The sequence below is a fragment of the Streptopelia decaocto genome (genome assembly GCF_964273445.1).
Source record: "Streptopelia decaocto genome assembly, chromosome: 26".
Lineage (NCBI taxonomy): Eukaryota > Metazoa > Chordata > Aves > Columbiformes > Columbidae > Streptopelia > Streptopelia decaocto.
In genome coordinates this window covers 2,278,843-2,292,771 of record NC_138681.1, presented here as the reverse complement: position 1 = coordinate 2,292,771, position 13,929 = coordinate 2,278,843, and the positions used below count along the sequence as shown (strand labels likewise).

At 48.7% G+C, this 13,929-nt stretch overlaps 2 protein-coding genes across 2 annotated transcripts in view; both read left to right on the top strand.

The window, feature by feature from the left end:
* CRABP2 (cellular retinoic acid binding protein 2) overlaps positions 1 to 13,929 on the top strand; it is a 355,112-nt gene that overhangs the window by 106,833 nt on the left and 234,350 nt on the right. The gene's annotated exons all lie outside the window — the stretch shown is intronic.
* RHBG (Rh family B glycoprotein) overlaps positions 1 to 13,929 on the top strand; it is a gene marked incomplete at both ends in the record, with an annotated part of 67,177 nt that overhangs the window by 52,038 nt on the left and 1,210 nt on the right.

The window sequence follows — 13,929 nt, the reverse complement described above, 5'->3', positions numbered from 1 at the left end:
TAAGAGACACGATCCTACTTGGTGAAAATTAAGTGATGGTGAGCGAGTGGCACTGGTGGGAGCAGAGCAGAGATGACCAGAACCATCCTCTCCTTCCAGCCCCATTTCCAACCCATTAATGTGCCCCATCCCAGGGAAAAGATGAGGAAAAAAAAGGAAGAAAAAGGAAAAAACAATCCCCCAGCATGGAAAGAAGGCTATAAATAAAAGCAGTGAGAAAGCAACTAAGTAGATGCAGCTTAGCCAAATAGCTAAGAGCCTTAGTGCATTTTTGTAAGCTTTAGGAAAGCGTTTCCCATTCCTGAATAAGCAAGTTTGGTGGGCGGGGGGGAGCGCGGCCGGATCTACCAGCAGGGACAGGGGACCCCACAAATCATGGGGACCCTGCAAATCATGGGGACCCCACCAACCATGGGGACCCCACAAATCATGGGGACCCTGCAAATCATGGGGACCCAGCGCTGCTTTGGCTTCGGAGCATCATCATCATCATCGGGAGCAGTGGCCACCAATGGGGATTTGACGGTGACAGTCACCACTTCCCCAGTCCCTTCACACCTTATTGACCCCACGAGGGACCAGGATGGAGCTGAGCGGCCCTTCCCCATAGGGACGACCCCAGCCAGGCGTGTTCAGGGCTCCGGCATCAGCTCGCAAGGAGAAAAATGTGATTTATTTTCCTTCTAAGGATAAATTTCTGGTTATTCTTAATCTGCTTGCGAAATTCCCGTCGCACCGGGGTTAAACTGGCTCGGCATATTTAGGCTTTTAAGTTCCTAGGTCTCATGGCAACAGAGGGATGGGGAGAAATTAAACAACAAACCCGGCCTCACATAACGCCGAGATTTCTACCTAAACCACAAGCCTCTCGCAATGTGATTTTCAGGTGAAAACACCCCAAAATATTTCAAGTGCTGTAGTAAAATTAATGAGTTCACATCCCACCTGGTTGTATGTTGTATAAAGCAATTTTTCCCCCCTTTCTCATATTAACCTTAGTGCAATGACTTTGTACCCACAAATCGTGCGGACTGGATGGGCTCCTCATGTCTTTGCCCATTGCACACAAGGATGGGATAATTTCAACGTTTCACATTGATTTCTTTTTCCCTTCCTAAACAGCCACAAAACACTCCCAGCAACAGAAAGATGAGTCTGTTGAATTTAAGTCCAAAAAGGGGGGAATAAAAATATTAAGTGGCTGTTTCCCTAATATTATCGCAACACGCGAAGAATTAAATGTCATCTAACGCCACGAGGAAAAAGATTTGCAGCCGAGCCTCAAAACCCACAGTATCCCCATGTGTTGCCGAGATTGGTTTAAACAATAATTAAAAGATCTGGGCATTTGGCTTTGGGGCCATCGGTGCTGCAGAAACGGAGGGTGAAACAAAAGCGCGGTGATTTTGGGGCGTGGGTCGGTGTTTTGGCTTGTGCCGGGGGGCGTTTCGCGGCAAGACCATGGCCGGTGGGAGAAAGGAAATCGCCGCGGTTGTGGGTCCCGCGGCGCCGAACGCCCCTCGGTGCCGATGTGGTACCCAGGGGCGGGATCCATCGCCGGGATGCTGCGGGGATGCAGCCGATCGCGTGGCGAGGACCAGGGGGGAACGAGAATCGGCCATTTTACGTGTCGGCTGCCTAAAATGGTGGCTCTCACCTTTTTATTTATTTATTTGTTTGTTTTTTCCCCCCTTTCTGCTACCGTTTTGGCACACGGTGGGGGGGGGAGAGAGGCCTTGGCCCCCCGTGTGCGAGGGCAGCGGGAACGGGAGCCAAGATGGAAATAGAGGGGGAAATGAAAGGAGGGAAAGGGGGGGAAGAGGGAGAGGATGCGCTTCGCCTCGACACGGCCTATCCGCCGTTGGCTTTGTGTGTCCTGTGGGAGAGGCAAGAAGGCATGGAGGGGGGAAAAATGGGGGGAAAAAGGACCATTTGGGCGAGGATGGCGAGGGGCAGGGATGCGCGTGGGGTGAGGGGGAAAATCTTCCCGTCTTTCTTCGCCGACCCTCCGCCCTCCCCGCAATCCCGCTTTGACTTTTCCCACAGAAGTAGCCAACCTCCAAGAATGCAAATGACATTCATTATGCAAATGCATGCAAATCAGGTTTAACTATCGGAAGAAGGGCTCGGAATTTCTAATGGGTTAACTCTTTCGTGCGCGACCGGGATAACAAGAGCCTCGTGTCTTCCTCGGGGCTTTGTGTTGCCGCATCTATGCACGAGCACCCCAACCTGCACCCCGTGGTGGGCGCCCTGTGGTGCCCGGGGAGGGTGTTGGGTGGAACAAAGCGCCAGGAAAACAACGACAACGACAACGACAAAACCCTCTTGGCATGGGAGCGGCTGCCCCTTCGTTAAACGCTTCGGCGGGAGAGGAGACAAAGCAGGTTTGATGCGGAATTGGGGGGAAAATAGGAGAATTAAAAAGCAGAAGAAAGGGAAAAGGGAAAAGGAAAACAAAAAAAAAAAATTAAGGAGAAAAAAGGAAAAAGAAAAAGGAAAACAAAAGAAAAGGAAAACAAAAAGGGAAAATTAGAGAGGAAAAGGAAAATTAGAGAGGAAAAGGAAAATTAGGAAGGAAAAGGAAAATTAGGAAGGAAAAGGAAAATTAGGAAGGAAAAGGAAAAGTAGAAAGAAAAAGGAAAAGGAAAACAAAAAGAAAAAGGAAAAATCGAAAATGAAAAGGAAAATTAAAAAAGAAAAGCAAAAAGAAAAAGGAAAACTAGAAAGAAAAGGGAAAATTAGAAGGAAAATGAGAAGGAAAAAGGAAATTTAGAGGGAAAAAGGAAATTTAGAAGGAAAAAGGAAATTTAGAAGGAAAAAGGAAAAGGAAAACAAAGAAAAAATAAAAACTAATTAAAATAAAAGGGAAAGGCAAAAAAAATTATAAAAATACTAATTTAAAAAAAGAAAATAATAATAATGAAGGAAGAGCAGGCCGCTCTTGGCAGAAGGCGAAACCCTCCCCGCGGTGCATCGGCAAAGGGCGGTGGAGCCGGGACGGGCACGGAGCCACCGTCCCTTCATCTGCTGGAGAAAACGTCACAAAACACACCAAAATCCTGTGCTTCGGGTTCTTTTTGTTCAGCTTGTGCTCACAAACCAAACCAAACCAAAAAGCAACGCACGTTGCGGAGTTTTGCCCAGTGCTGGATGAGCCCCGTCCCCGTGTCCCTCGGATGCTCCGAGCGCATCGGGACCGGTCGCGGCACCACCGAGCGACCCCCGGCACGGCCCCAAAATCTCTGCAAATATCCCATTTCTCCATCCCAGCCCCAAAATCAAAAGGTCCCAGAGGTGGGAACCGAAACGGAGAAATCCCGGGTGCACAATCTCAATGTGGGGATCGCAGGAATTATTATTCTCTGTAAAGCAGAGAAACGGATGCATTGCATGATTCTAAATTTAATGATTCTAAATTTAATGATTCTAAATTTAATGGCTATGTTGTTATTGATTAGCAATAATAATGCGTTTTAACATTATCGCTGTGATTTGCCTAAGAATTATCTGTGCTAAAACCACCTGATTTCTCTGTTATTTTCTGTAACTCCTTCCAATACCCACATTAGGATTTTTTGGTTTGGTTGTTGTGGTTTTGGGGATTTTTGATGTTGTGTTTTGTTTTTTGCTTGGTTGTTTTGTTTTTATTTAATCTGCTCAAAACCTCTTGTTATTTAAGCTGGAAGCTGTTTGGGGGCGGGAGTAATAATCTGTTCTAGGGCAAGAATTGCCCAAATTTTAGGGGTTTGGTTAGTGACACTGTAAAAACGGTCATTTTACAGGCAGTCTGGTGTGCTCTGAAATGCATAAACCCAGAACTATTAAAAAAAATAGACCCTTTTATTTAATTAATCTGATCTCAGCAGGTCCTGGCCTAGTAAGGCCTGTGCAGAACGGGAAATATGCAGCAAACCTCGAGTGTAATAAAAATAAAGTCAATCAGCCCTTTTCCTATTAAAAAAAAAGATGGAGAGGGAATAAATAAATACCATTTTAAAATAATATTTTTTAAATAACAAAAATAAGAGCAATTTGGGTGTATTTATTTGCCGTCTGGCCTTCCGTGCGCGGGCAGCTCAATATCAAACCCATGCCTGCCTTTGAGTCCAAGCCCAAATTTCCAAGCTCACACATAATTAAATAAATGGAATTGGGTGATTTTTTTTAATAATTATTATAAATTATATTTTAAAATAAAATAATAAAAGAAGGCAGAGAAAGACAAGTGGAAAAAGGGCCGGAATGATGCTCATGGTGCAGCGTGTCCGGCCGAGGAGCCTCGCGCCGACAGCTCCTTATTGTTAATGACTAATACACAACACCATTATCATCTTGCAGTGCTGAGGAAGCAAAACTTCCCTTGTATACGAGCACACAAACAGCGTGTAAATTGACATTTACCCGGGATGGGAACCGGTGAGGATCCACGTAGCAAATACCTGGTGCCAAAGTCGCCCCCGGCGCTGCACGGAGCTCAAGATGCTGGAAAGAGAAGCGAGTTGGTTTCAAACCTATTTTCTCTGCTTTTCCCCCCATTCTTGATGCGCATTTGGCCCCGGGAAGCCCCAGTCTTTTGCACCCCAAAGGTCCGTAGCCTTTGGGAATAGGGGAGGCAATAAGGTGGACGTTTCCATCCTTGACATCTCCACCCCGTCAAAAATTCAGCTTTCAAAATGGTTCAAATCGCTTCGCATTGGGAAGCGGCTGCCAAATAATACACGGGGGGTGTTTATCCACACGGGGGGTGGAATGGAGCCTGGCAGCTCTTCCTTGTGCGGGGGGCTCTTGCTGGAAAGAGGGAAAAAATAGGAAGCGGGAGGGAAATAATTAGAGAATAAGACAAAATGACAAAGGAAACGTGTTCCAAGCGGCTTCTCGGGGCTGCGCGTCCCAAGAGGAGCGTGGAACGGGAGCAAAGTGACGTCCAAGCGTCCCCCGTGCAGCTGCTTTCTTCCCCATTTCTGCCAGTGATGTGTAAACAGCCACTGGTGACTCTTTCAGGCCTTCGCCACCTACCAGGACATTTTGCTGCTAAAAAGCCCCATTTTCCCTCCCCTCAAGGTGATTTCCAGGTAACCTCAGCGCTGGGGGCTTAGGAGCCACACTATGGAGAAAACAAGGGCTGGGGGAAGGTGGTGTTGGTCTCTGAATTAATCTAGCGTCAGATACTGAAAATATAGCAAAGACAAGCTGAAAATACCCTGGGCAGAGAGACACATGGCAACACCAAGTCCTTGGGATGGGACACGGGGCAGCAGGAGCCACCGCAAGGGGCGAAAGTCCCCAAAGGCTCCAGCCTCATGCCCCAAACCAGTGTTCCCAGCAGAGAAGAGCCCCTAAAGTCCCAAATTGCCGCAAACCTGTTGGTTTTCCTCCCAAGCAGAACCTTTGTGGGGTTCTTTAAGAAAGATCTGGGTTTTGGGGCTATTACAGGTGAGTCACCCGGGGACAAACCAGCATCGGGTGCTAATTAAAGCACTTTGGGGGAGAATCCTGACTTCTCACCACTCCCATGGAGGGCGAGAAGGAAGGAGGAATTTCGCAGCAGCGGCTCAATCCTCCTCGTCACCTTATGGGATTTGGAATCACCATGAAACCATTTCTCCTGGGATCACAGAGGTTTTGATTATTAAAACACAAGAGGCAAAGGGTCCCGATACTGTTGGTTTTGGAGGCGAAGGCTCACGATACTGTTCTTTTTAAGCAGTTTAAATTCATCTCGCCGTGGCCTTTTTTAGAGCCAGCTCACCAGCCTTTCCATGGCCAGATAGTTCTTTTTGCCAAACTCCATTTTCCAACGCCTGGGGCTGCCTTCTGAAAACCCACAAAAACCCCCGAGCCCCCTCACCCTTTTTCTCTAATTTTCCCAAAGAACCAGGAGGCGTGAGCACTCGAGAGTCAAATTTGCCCAGGACCCGCGTCCCCTAAGAAAGCAGGACTCATTCGCCTTCCACAAACTCCGCAGCGACAACAAAAGTCCCTTTCAAGCCCTTCCAGACGCAAGTCCTTCAGCTCAATTAGTCAGGCACACAGAGACACAAAAAAGCCTCCCATTCAGGGTAGTGGCTGGCTGTGGAGGACAAGGGCAAAGAAAGGATCTTTCTCCCACGCTTTCACCGGGTGTCATAACAAGCAGAAAGCCCTCTTACGGGGGGATTATTGGAGATAAGAGCCCGATGGAGGAGCTGGTGGAGAAGCTGGGGCTGCAGAAACGCGGGAGGAGGGAACGGGGAGGTCGCGGCGCTCGAGGTCGGGGAAGCGCGGCACGGCGCTCCGTCGCAAAGGTTTGAAAAATGACGGTGTTTCTGCACACACGCGCAGAATAATCCCGGTTCTCCATGGCAACCTGCTCCGTGGCCATCCCTTGCACCGGAGGAGGGAGGCGGGTTGCCTTCAACGCCGGCGGCGCCACCGGTTCGCCTCGGTGCCGGCAAAAGCGTCGGCCGCGATGGGCAGCAGGCAGGGCTGCTCTAGATCCCTACGTCTCCAAAAATCAAGCAAAGAGCACCAAGAAACCGCACAGCTCCCCCTCCAAAAACTCACCCGCAACATCCTAGAGATGGGTGGGTTTAAGATGAAAACGAACTTTTTTCCCATTGGAAAAACCCAACCAAACGCTTGGTGGGTTTAAGTTGTTCAAAGCCAAAACAAAGGGGGAGAAGGAAGAGATTTTGCGGATAATGGGGTTTGTGTGTAAAATCACAAGGTGAGTTGGTGGCCCGGGGCCACTTGACCAGCTCAATGAAGGTTCCTGAGCCCTCCAACCTCCCCCAGGCCAGAGGGGCCAAACTTGCACCCCCAAACAAGCCCCAATGGGAAGAAAGGTCCTCCAGGCCTTGCAGAATTAAGCGAAGTTCCCGAGAGAATTACGTGCCTAATTCCCTTGAATAATCAAAGTTATATTCCTAATTCCCCACGGCTTTTCCATCGACTCCATATACAACTGCAGCTCTTTTCAAAGACACGATTCCTCACCTGGAACAGGGGGCACTGAGGCAAATTCAAAGCAAATTATAGCAAATTTAGGCCTTTTTTTCCCCCTCCTGCTCAGCAGATTGCTGCTGCAGCACCATCGAGGAGTGAACAACGAGAACATCCAAGTTTAGCGACGTTTTACAAGGATCAAGGAGGGGATATAAACTCTCCAGCTCAGGGCCGAAAAGCCGAGAAACTCTCTTGGAATACATTATCCCATAATTGTAGGGTTTCAAGCACTTTCCTCCCAAGCAGCTGGTGCCTGCTGAAGCCACAGAAGGTTACTTGGTCCAGATGCGTTGCTGCCCAGTTCAACCTGGGAGACCCTAAAACCATCCTATGAAATACCATAAAAGCTGAATATTTCACTCTTACCTAAAATAGCAGGTATTTATTAAAAGCCAGAGTGGCGGAGGAACAGACGAAACAACGCGGGGTCCTCGGGGAGAGCTCTTTCTCCTTTCCAAAGAGCCCTGAAAGGGCAACACGGATCTGAGGGATCCCTTTCCCCTCCCTGGAGCTCACACGCTCTGCTGAAGGTCAGATGGAACCTGGGGTACCTGTGTTTTCTCCCTGTCCCAGAGCAAGTTCCACCTCGTTCTCTGCGTGCAAAAATTAATTGAACGAACCCAAGCAGCCCAACCAGCAGATGCGCTCGATGCGGATCCTCCCTCCTCTTGCACCGGCAACCTGGCGCTAACCCCTTTTGTCCCCGCTTTGGCATCACTACAAGCCTTGGAAGTGGAAATGAAGTGATTTTTACACCTAGCCTGGGCTGTCAAAGCCAAAGCTCAAGCCATGGCTGTCACCACTGGGTGAGGATTACACAGCTTAACTTTACAGGGACAGATACCAGGTCCAAGTCTGGTCTCAGCTGTAGCAAGATAAATCCTGGAGTTATACACCAGCATAAGACCATGATCCACTGATAATCAGAGATCGACTCAGCCAGGAGCACCAATCCAAGACCCCTCTGTTCTTCTTGCAGACATAAGGACCCCCCCCGGCTCTATCGCATCACCAGGATTCGGGGGGTCCCTCGCCACAGCTGGGACGGGACTCCCAAACCAAAGCATCCCAGCTCTTTTCCTGCAAAACTAACATTCCCACGGCAGCTTTGCAGGTGGCTCGATCTGGCTCTAGATCCCCTTGGCCGTCACACTCCTCCCCTGCATTTTACAGGGTGTGGGGGGGAAGACAGCGAGCAGGGAGGTGTCAGGACTCGCACGCACATGTCCCTGAAAATCCCGCAGGACAAGCCAAGATGCAGCCCCAGGAGTATTTTTAGCCCCCCTCGGCATGCCGGCGGTGCTGTCACACCAGCCTGGGCCCGCGGAACCCCCCGCGGCGGCGATGGGTGACGGCGCAGGCGGCGAGCGCCGCGGCTCCGCTTTCACATCCAATCACCCCGGCTGCATCTGAGCGACCTGCCCGCTCACGGGCCGTCTCCTCTCAGCAGCTTGAAGACCACAGAGCTCATCATTTTCCCTCCAGCTGCCCCCACGCCGGGGCACGGCCACCCGCTGTCCCCGAGCAGGGTGCGGGGGACCCGTCCGGTCCCATTTGCTGGACACTCAGCATCACGTTTGCACCCTGGGATGTGTGGGGGGGTGATTTGAGAGAGAGAGACAGAGACTGGCATCGGGCACCCCAAAGCCATTGCAGGGTGTTGCAAAGCACCAGACCCACATTTGCAAAGCCACAATGGGGATGGGGGTCACCAGGAGCGGGGTGCACCCCTCCCGTGGCACCAGCACTGAAATTGGGGGCCCCAAGCTCAGACAGTTAATTCTGAGCATCGCCGTTCCCACACACCCGCCACTTGCTGAAATTAAAGCAGGGCCTGATCTGATTCCTATGGCGGCTTAACGCGCCCACTCAGCCGGTTTATCATAATCCCGACATAAAAATCGTTCCCTTGAAAACGCTCGGGGGTTTTGAAGCCCTGATTGTTTGAAGAGGAAAGACTCTGTTCTCGGCACAAAGACGAGCTCCCCTCGCCGCCCCGGTCCAGCGGCTGGAGGCCTCAATCATCATTTCTGACCCCGGTCCTAGGAACCTTCTCGCTTTGTCTTTGCACGGGTCACCCCCAAACCCGGCTGGACCGCACGTCAAATGGACCCGACACCCCGAAAGCAGCAGAGCTGCTGGGACTATGTTGGGAGCGAACCAACGCTGCCTGCCAAGAGCACCCTAAAAACCATCCCGTCCGCAGTGCAAACCTGGCCGTCATCGCTTGGTGGAAGGAAATATATATATATATATATTTAAAATAATAATAATAATAAATATGTATATGCACAGATATATATCTCTAATATAATATCTAGCTGATTTCTTTGTGGTTGCACCGCAGGGCCATCCCACACCTGCCCGACCCACAGTGCATAGGGGACGGTGGAAGAGAGAGACCGGGGAGGAAAAGGGACAATTTGTGCTCTGTGGGGACCTCAGAGGGCTTGAGCCACCAGGGCCTCCTTTTGTTTGCAGTTTCAAACTGTATATAAAGCCCAGCAGAAAATTTCTTCGGTCAGGAAGCATCTCCTTCCCTCAAACACACAAAAAAATCCTGATTTAGATTGTTTTTTTTTAACTATTTTTCACAATTTAAGGCTTAGAATTTGCTAATGTTATATATTAAAAATATAAATGTTTTATCTAGGGAGAAAATTAACTCTATCACAGCCAAAACCAGGACATTGATGAAGAAGTTAATATCCACCAGCACGAGTCGTTCTGCACATTTGCCAGTCCCCGTCCTGCTGTGCCAACGCAAAGGGGCTTTGGACCCAACCACAAATCAATCTGCTGCATTTCTGCATCCCTGCATTAAAGGCAGGAGCTAAGGCAACTCAATACGAGCCCTTTCCTAGATGAAAGTGAGATATTGAATGAAATTAATATTTTTAATTAATTGTGTTTGTATAGGTTAGTTCTTAACGACTCCCCGAATCATAGAAAAATTACTATTGCGTTTGCTCTGCTTTTTTCTCTCCAAACACACCGCTTCTAAGCATGGAAATGAACGTGGAGAGCTAATCTCTCAATACAGAACATGCAAGCGTGTCTCCTATTAACGTCTCCAGCAGTTATGTAGCCATAAGGGAGAACGGAGTAGACAGTGCTGAGTGTTAACCAGTCAAATCAGAGTGTCCAGGCAAGCTTAAATGGCCACATGTAAGCTGCAATTTGGATCAACGTCATGCCAACACGTTGGGCTTGCTGGTGCACTCCGGTAGCAAACTGGGGAGAAAAGGGTAAAATAAAAGAAACAAAAAAACAACAAAACCAATATAATAAATCAGCTGTTTGCAAGACCGCGCCGGTTCGTGTTCCCTTTGAGAAAGCCACTCTGCTGGGAACAGTCACCCACCGCAACAAAATAAAGGAATTAAAAGCCATTTCCACCCGCACGGAGAGCGACTGAGCCCCATGGCACCTCCAGAAACTGGGGGGCTGCGGCAGAGCTCCCGGCACCACGAGGGACCCACCCCACGAGAGCAGTGGGATGGGTGAAACTGGTTCCCGTTCACCCCACCAGGCTGGGAGCACAAAGGGATGGGTGACGACCTGGAGACGTTTTAGCCCCGCGGCTCCAACTCACGACCATCTTAAAGGGTGTTTTTTGCAGCGGGGAATGAGGCGCACGAGCTCCAGAGAGCCGGGTTGGGCGCGATGTGCTTTACACACGGCCCCTCCGTCACCGACCAGCACAGACACGTCCTGCCTCTGGATCCCACCCCCACGCTCCGAGGTGCTAAATTCCCCCCCGAGTTTCGCCCTCATTCCAGTTCGCATCCCCCCATTTCTGCTCACGCCTTTGTTATACCCAAGCAAGTGACACCATCAAACATCACCCAATGGCGGTGCCGCCGCGGCCCCGCACGCGCCACCATTGGTCACCTCGGGACACCAAAAGATGGTCACATCGCATGTCTTCCAGCCCCTCGTTGGACAAAACGTGCCTTTTTCCCCCCTTGGACAAAGACACCGAACAGTGGTGGATGGCACATGGCAGCCCACCAACGCTCACCCTTGTCCCTTGTCCCCCATGCACTTGTCCCTGGGCCACTTTGCACGAGGACTTACGGGCCACCGCTCAATGAGCCTGGCGAGTGCCGGCTCAACCACCAACCGCTCTCCTTCTGGCTCGGTGTGCCTGGCACGATAGAGGAGGAGAGCTCCATGCGGTGACATCCTGCTGCCACCAACGCCAAGATTGTCCAGCTTGATCCCACAAGATGCTTGGGGTGCGAGCATCCATGGAGGATGCTGCTCCCCTTCCATGGAGGATGCTGCTCCCCTTCCATGGAGGATGCTGCTCCCCTTCCATGGAGGATGCTTCTCCCCATCCATGGAGGATGCTTCTCTCCATCCATGGAGGATGTTCTCCCCATCCACAGACCACAGCTCAGACACTTTCTGGTGCTGGTTCTCTGTTGCCTTGTCCTCTGCAGTGTCACCCCCAGAGCTGGGGACAAGCCACCGAACCAGGAGAAGCAGCAGCAAAGCAACAGAGAACGAAGAAGGGAATCAAATCACATCAAACCTTCCCTATACCCCTGGAACCTGGAGCAGCACCTGGGACAATAGCAGCCCCTCGTTGAACCCCCAAGGGAACACAAAAAGGAGGTGTTTCCATCAGCTTTCCCCAAGAGGATCATTACAGGCAGTCACCGCATGCATTGAATTATTCTGAATTATAGAGCCACAGGTTAAGGGGAAGAAAAAACAATCTTATTTATTAATTTAGAGTAATCATATGAGCGGGATAAATCTTGCACATTACACCCCGAACTACAGCCTTTCCCTGGGCAAAGTACAAGGGACGGTTTCTTCTGCTTATTTTCTCTTTTAAGAAAAATGATCCCAATGAGCACACGAGCGAAACGAGCGGGTCCAGCATGAGTCAAATGTCACCTCTTTTTCTACATCTCCAACAAGAGGGTTTTCTTAAAGTTTCAATGCCCCTTTCCTAATTTAGCTCAGGTGCTGCCACCCACATTTATTCTTTATTATGATGATTTTTGTTTTCTGGGAATCACCATTCTGACGTTATATCTTAATCCATCGCAAGAGCTCGACGCTCTCGAAGCAACAAGACACCTTTCCAAATGGGTTGCTCTATTTTGTAAGTGGTATCTAAGCCTGACCATTAAAAGAGAGCGAGAAGCACCCAGTTCATCTCTTCGACCCCAAATTCCCATCTACAGTAGAGCAGGTGGAAAAAGAACTCTCAGTCTCCATAAGGAAGATGTTGACATATAATCCAGTGAAGGGGGTAAAGGACCAGCATGAATTTGCAGTCAGGGAGGATAAATTCTACAAAATCAAGCTCCCAAATTAGTCTCGCGTGGTTTCATACACGAGTTAGCTATTTAAATTTTTTGTAAATCCCCGATCGTGGAATCGTCAGTTCATTCAATGAAATGTTCATAGACAAAGGGTTAAAAGAAGAAAGAAAGCGTTTGGATAGAGGAACTAGGGAAGAAAAACAAAGAGGACTGCAAGAAAACGCTTTCCAAATCACCATATCCTTCTTTCTAATCCTGATATCAAGTTATATCTGTCGAGGGAGAAAATTAAATATATAACAGACAAGGAATGGAGGGGGGGAAATAATCCAGCGCTCGTATTTGCAAAACAACCATTAATAAACATCGCTCTGTTGCTGCTTTATTAAACAGATAATCCAGCACAGTAATCTGTATTGATTTATGGGTTCTCTGGTGCTATACGACTGGTTATGCAACGAAAGTTCATCCTTGAGCTGTAGTCTGCGTCCTGTGCTTAACTAATTCATAATCTGATTGGAAGTTTGACTTGGTTAATTCAATTACAGTTAACAGCCGAGGAGAGAGCGGCAACAGCCTTGTCTTTCTCAAGGCAAATGTGTTCTTCGCATGCACAGAATCACTAAACTCTGTCTTAAAATCATAGGAGGCAAATCGGTGTTTTTTTAAAAAAAATAAAAATAATAAAATCCTACCTCGGGTTTTAATTCCAGTCTCAAAAAGTTGCATTTTTCCCCCTTTTTTTTTCCGCCTCTCATTTCCTTTCTCTTCCTTTCTTATATATATTTTTTTCTCATTTCATTTTTGCTTTTCCTCCTCTTCCTTCTGATGAATTTCCTTTCTTCTCCACATCCTCCTCAGGCGTGTAATGGGGTTATTTTTACTTTCGGTTATCTAGCTTTATGAAGAATCGACACCACTCATACAGCTAGATAACCAAAGATAACAACCAACCCCTGAAGTCTACAGCATTAGCAGGGAAAAAGCCAACCTCTTCTTCTCCAGGGGGCTCGGGGCATTGGGCTTTTCAAGAAGGGATGAGGGAGGAAACGAATAAAAAGAGAGGCAAATATTAGCAGTGAGGTCCATAATATCAGCGCACAGCTACACCAGTGGCCTTGTTCCCGCAGCCCAGCGAGCCCAGAGCAACGCGCTCCCGAGCATCAATGGGACAGGCAGGATCAGGCCCCTCGGAAAGACCATTTTGGAGCCGAATTCTAGGAGAACCACACAGCAGCAGCCTGTTTTCTGCCGAGTTGGAATTTGTGTCATTTGCAAAGCAAATGACGTTCTGCAGGTGCTGAGAATTAAGCCCGCATTATTTTTAATAACTAGCAAATTAACGCGTTCAAACCGGTAATAATCAAAGCAAATATAATTTGCGCCCGCAACGGAAAAATATGCATAAAAGACCAAAAAGGACATTTCCCCACCCATAAATGTATTTAACGCTCTCTAAACAAGGGGGGGAAAAAAACAAAAAACAAAAAACAAAAAGAGAGATGAAAAAACCTCTGCCCGTTAAAATAAATAAGAACTTGTGATGCTTTGGATTCAGCCAAGATCTGGGGGAACAGAAGCGCTGAGCAAACACAGAAAACACAGAGGAAATGATGAAAGGGAGAGAAGGGAGGACAGAAGGAAGGGAGCGACTCCC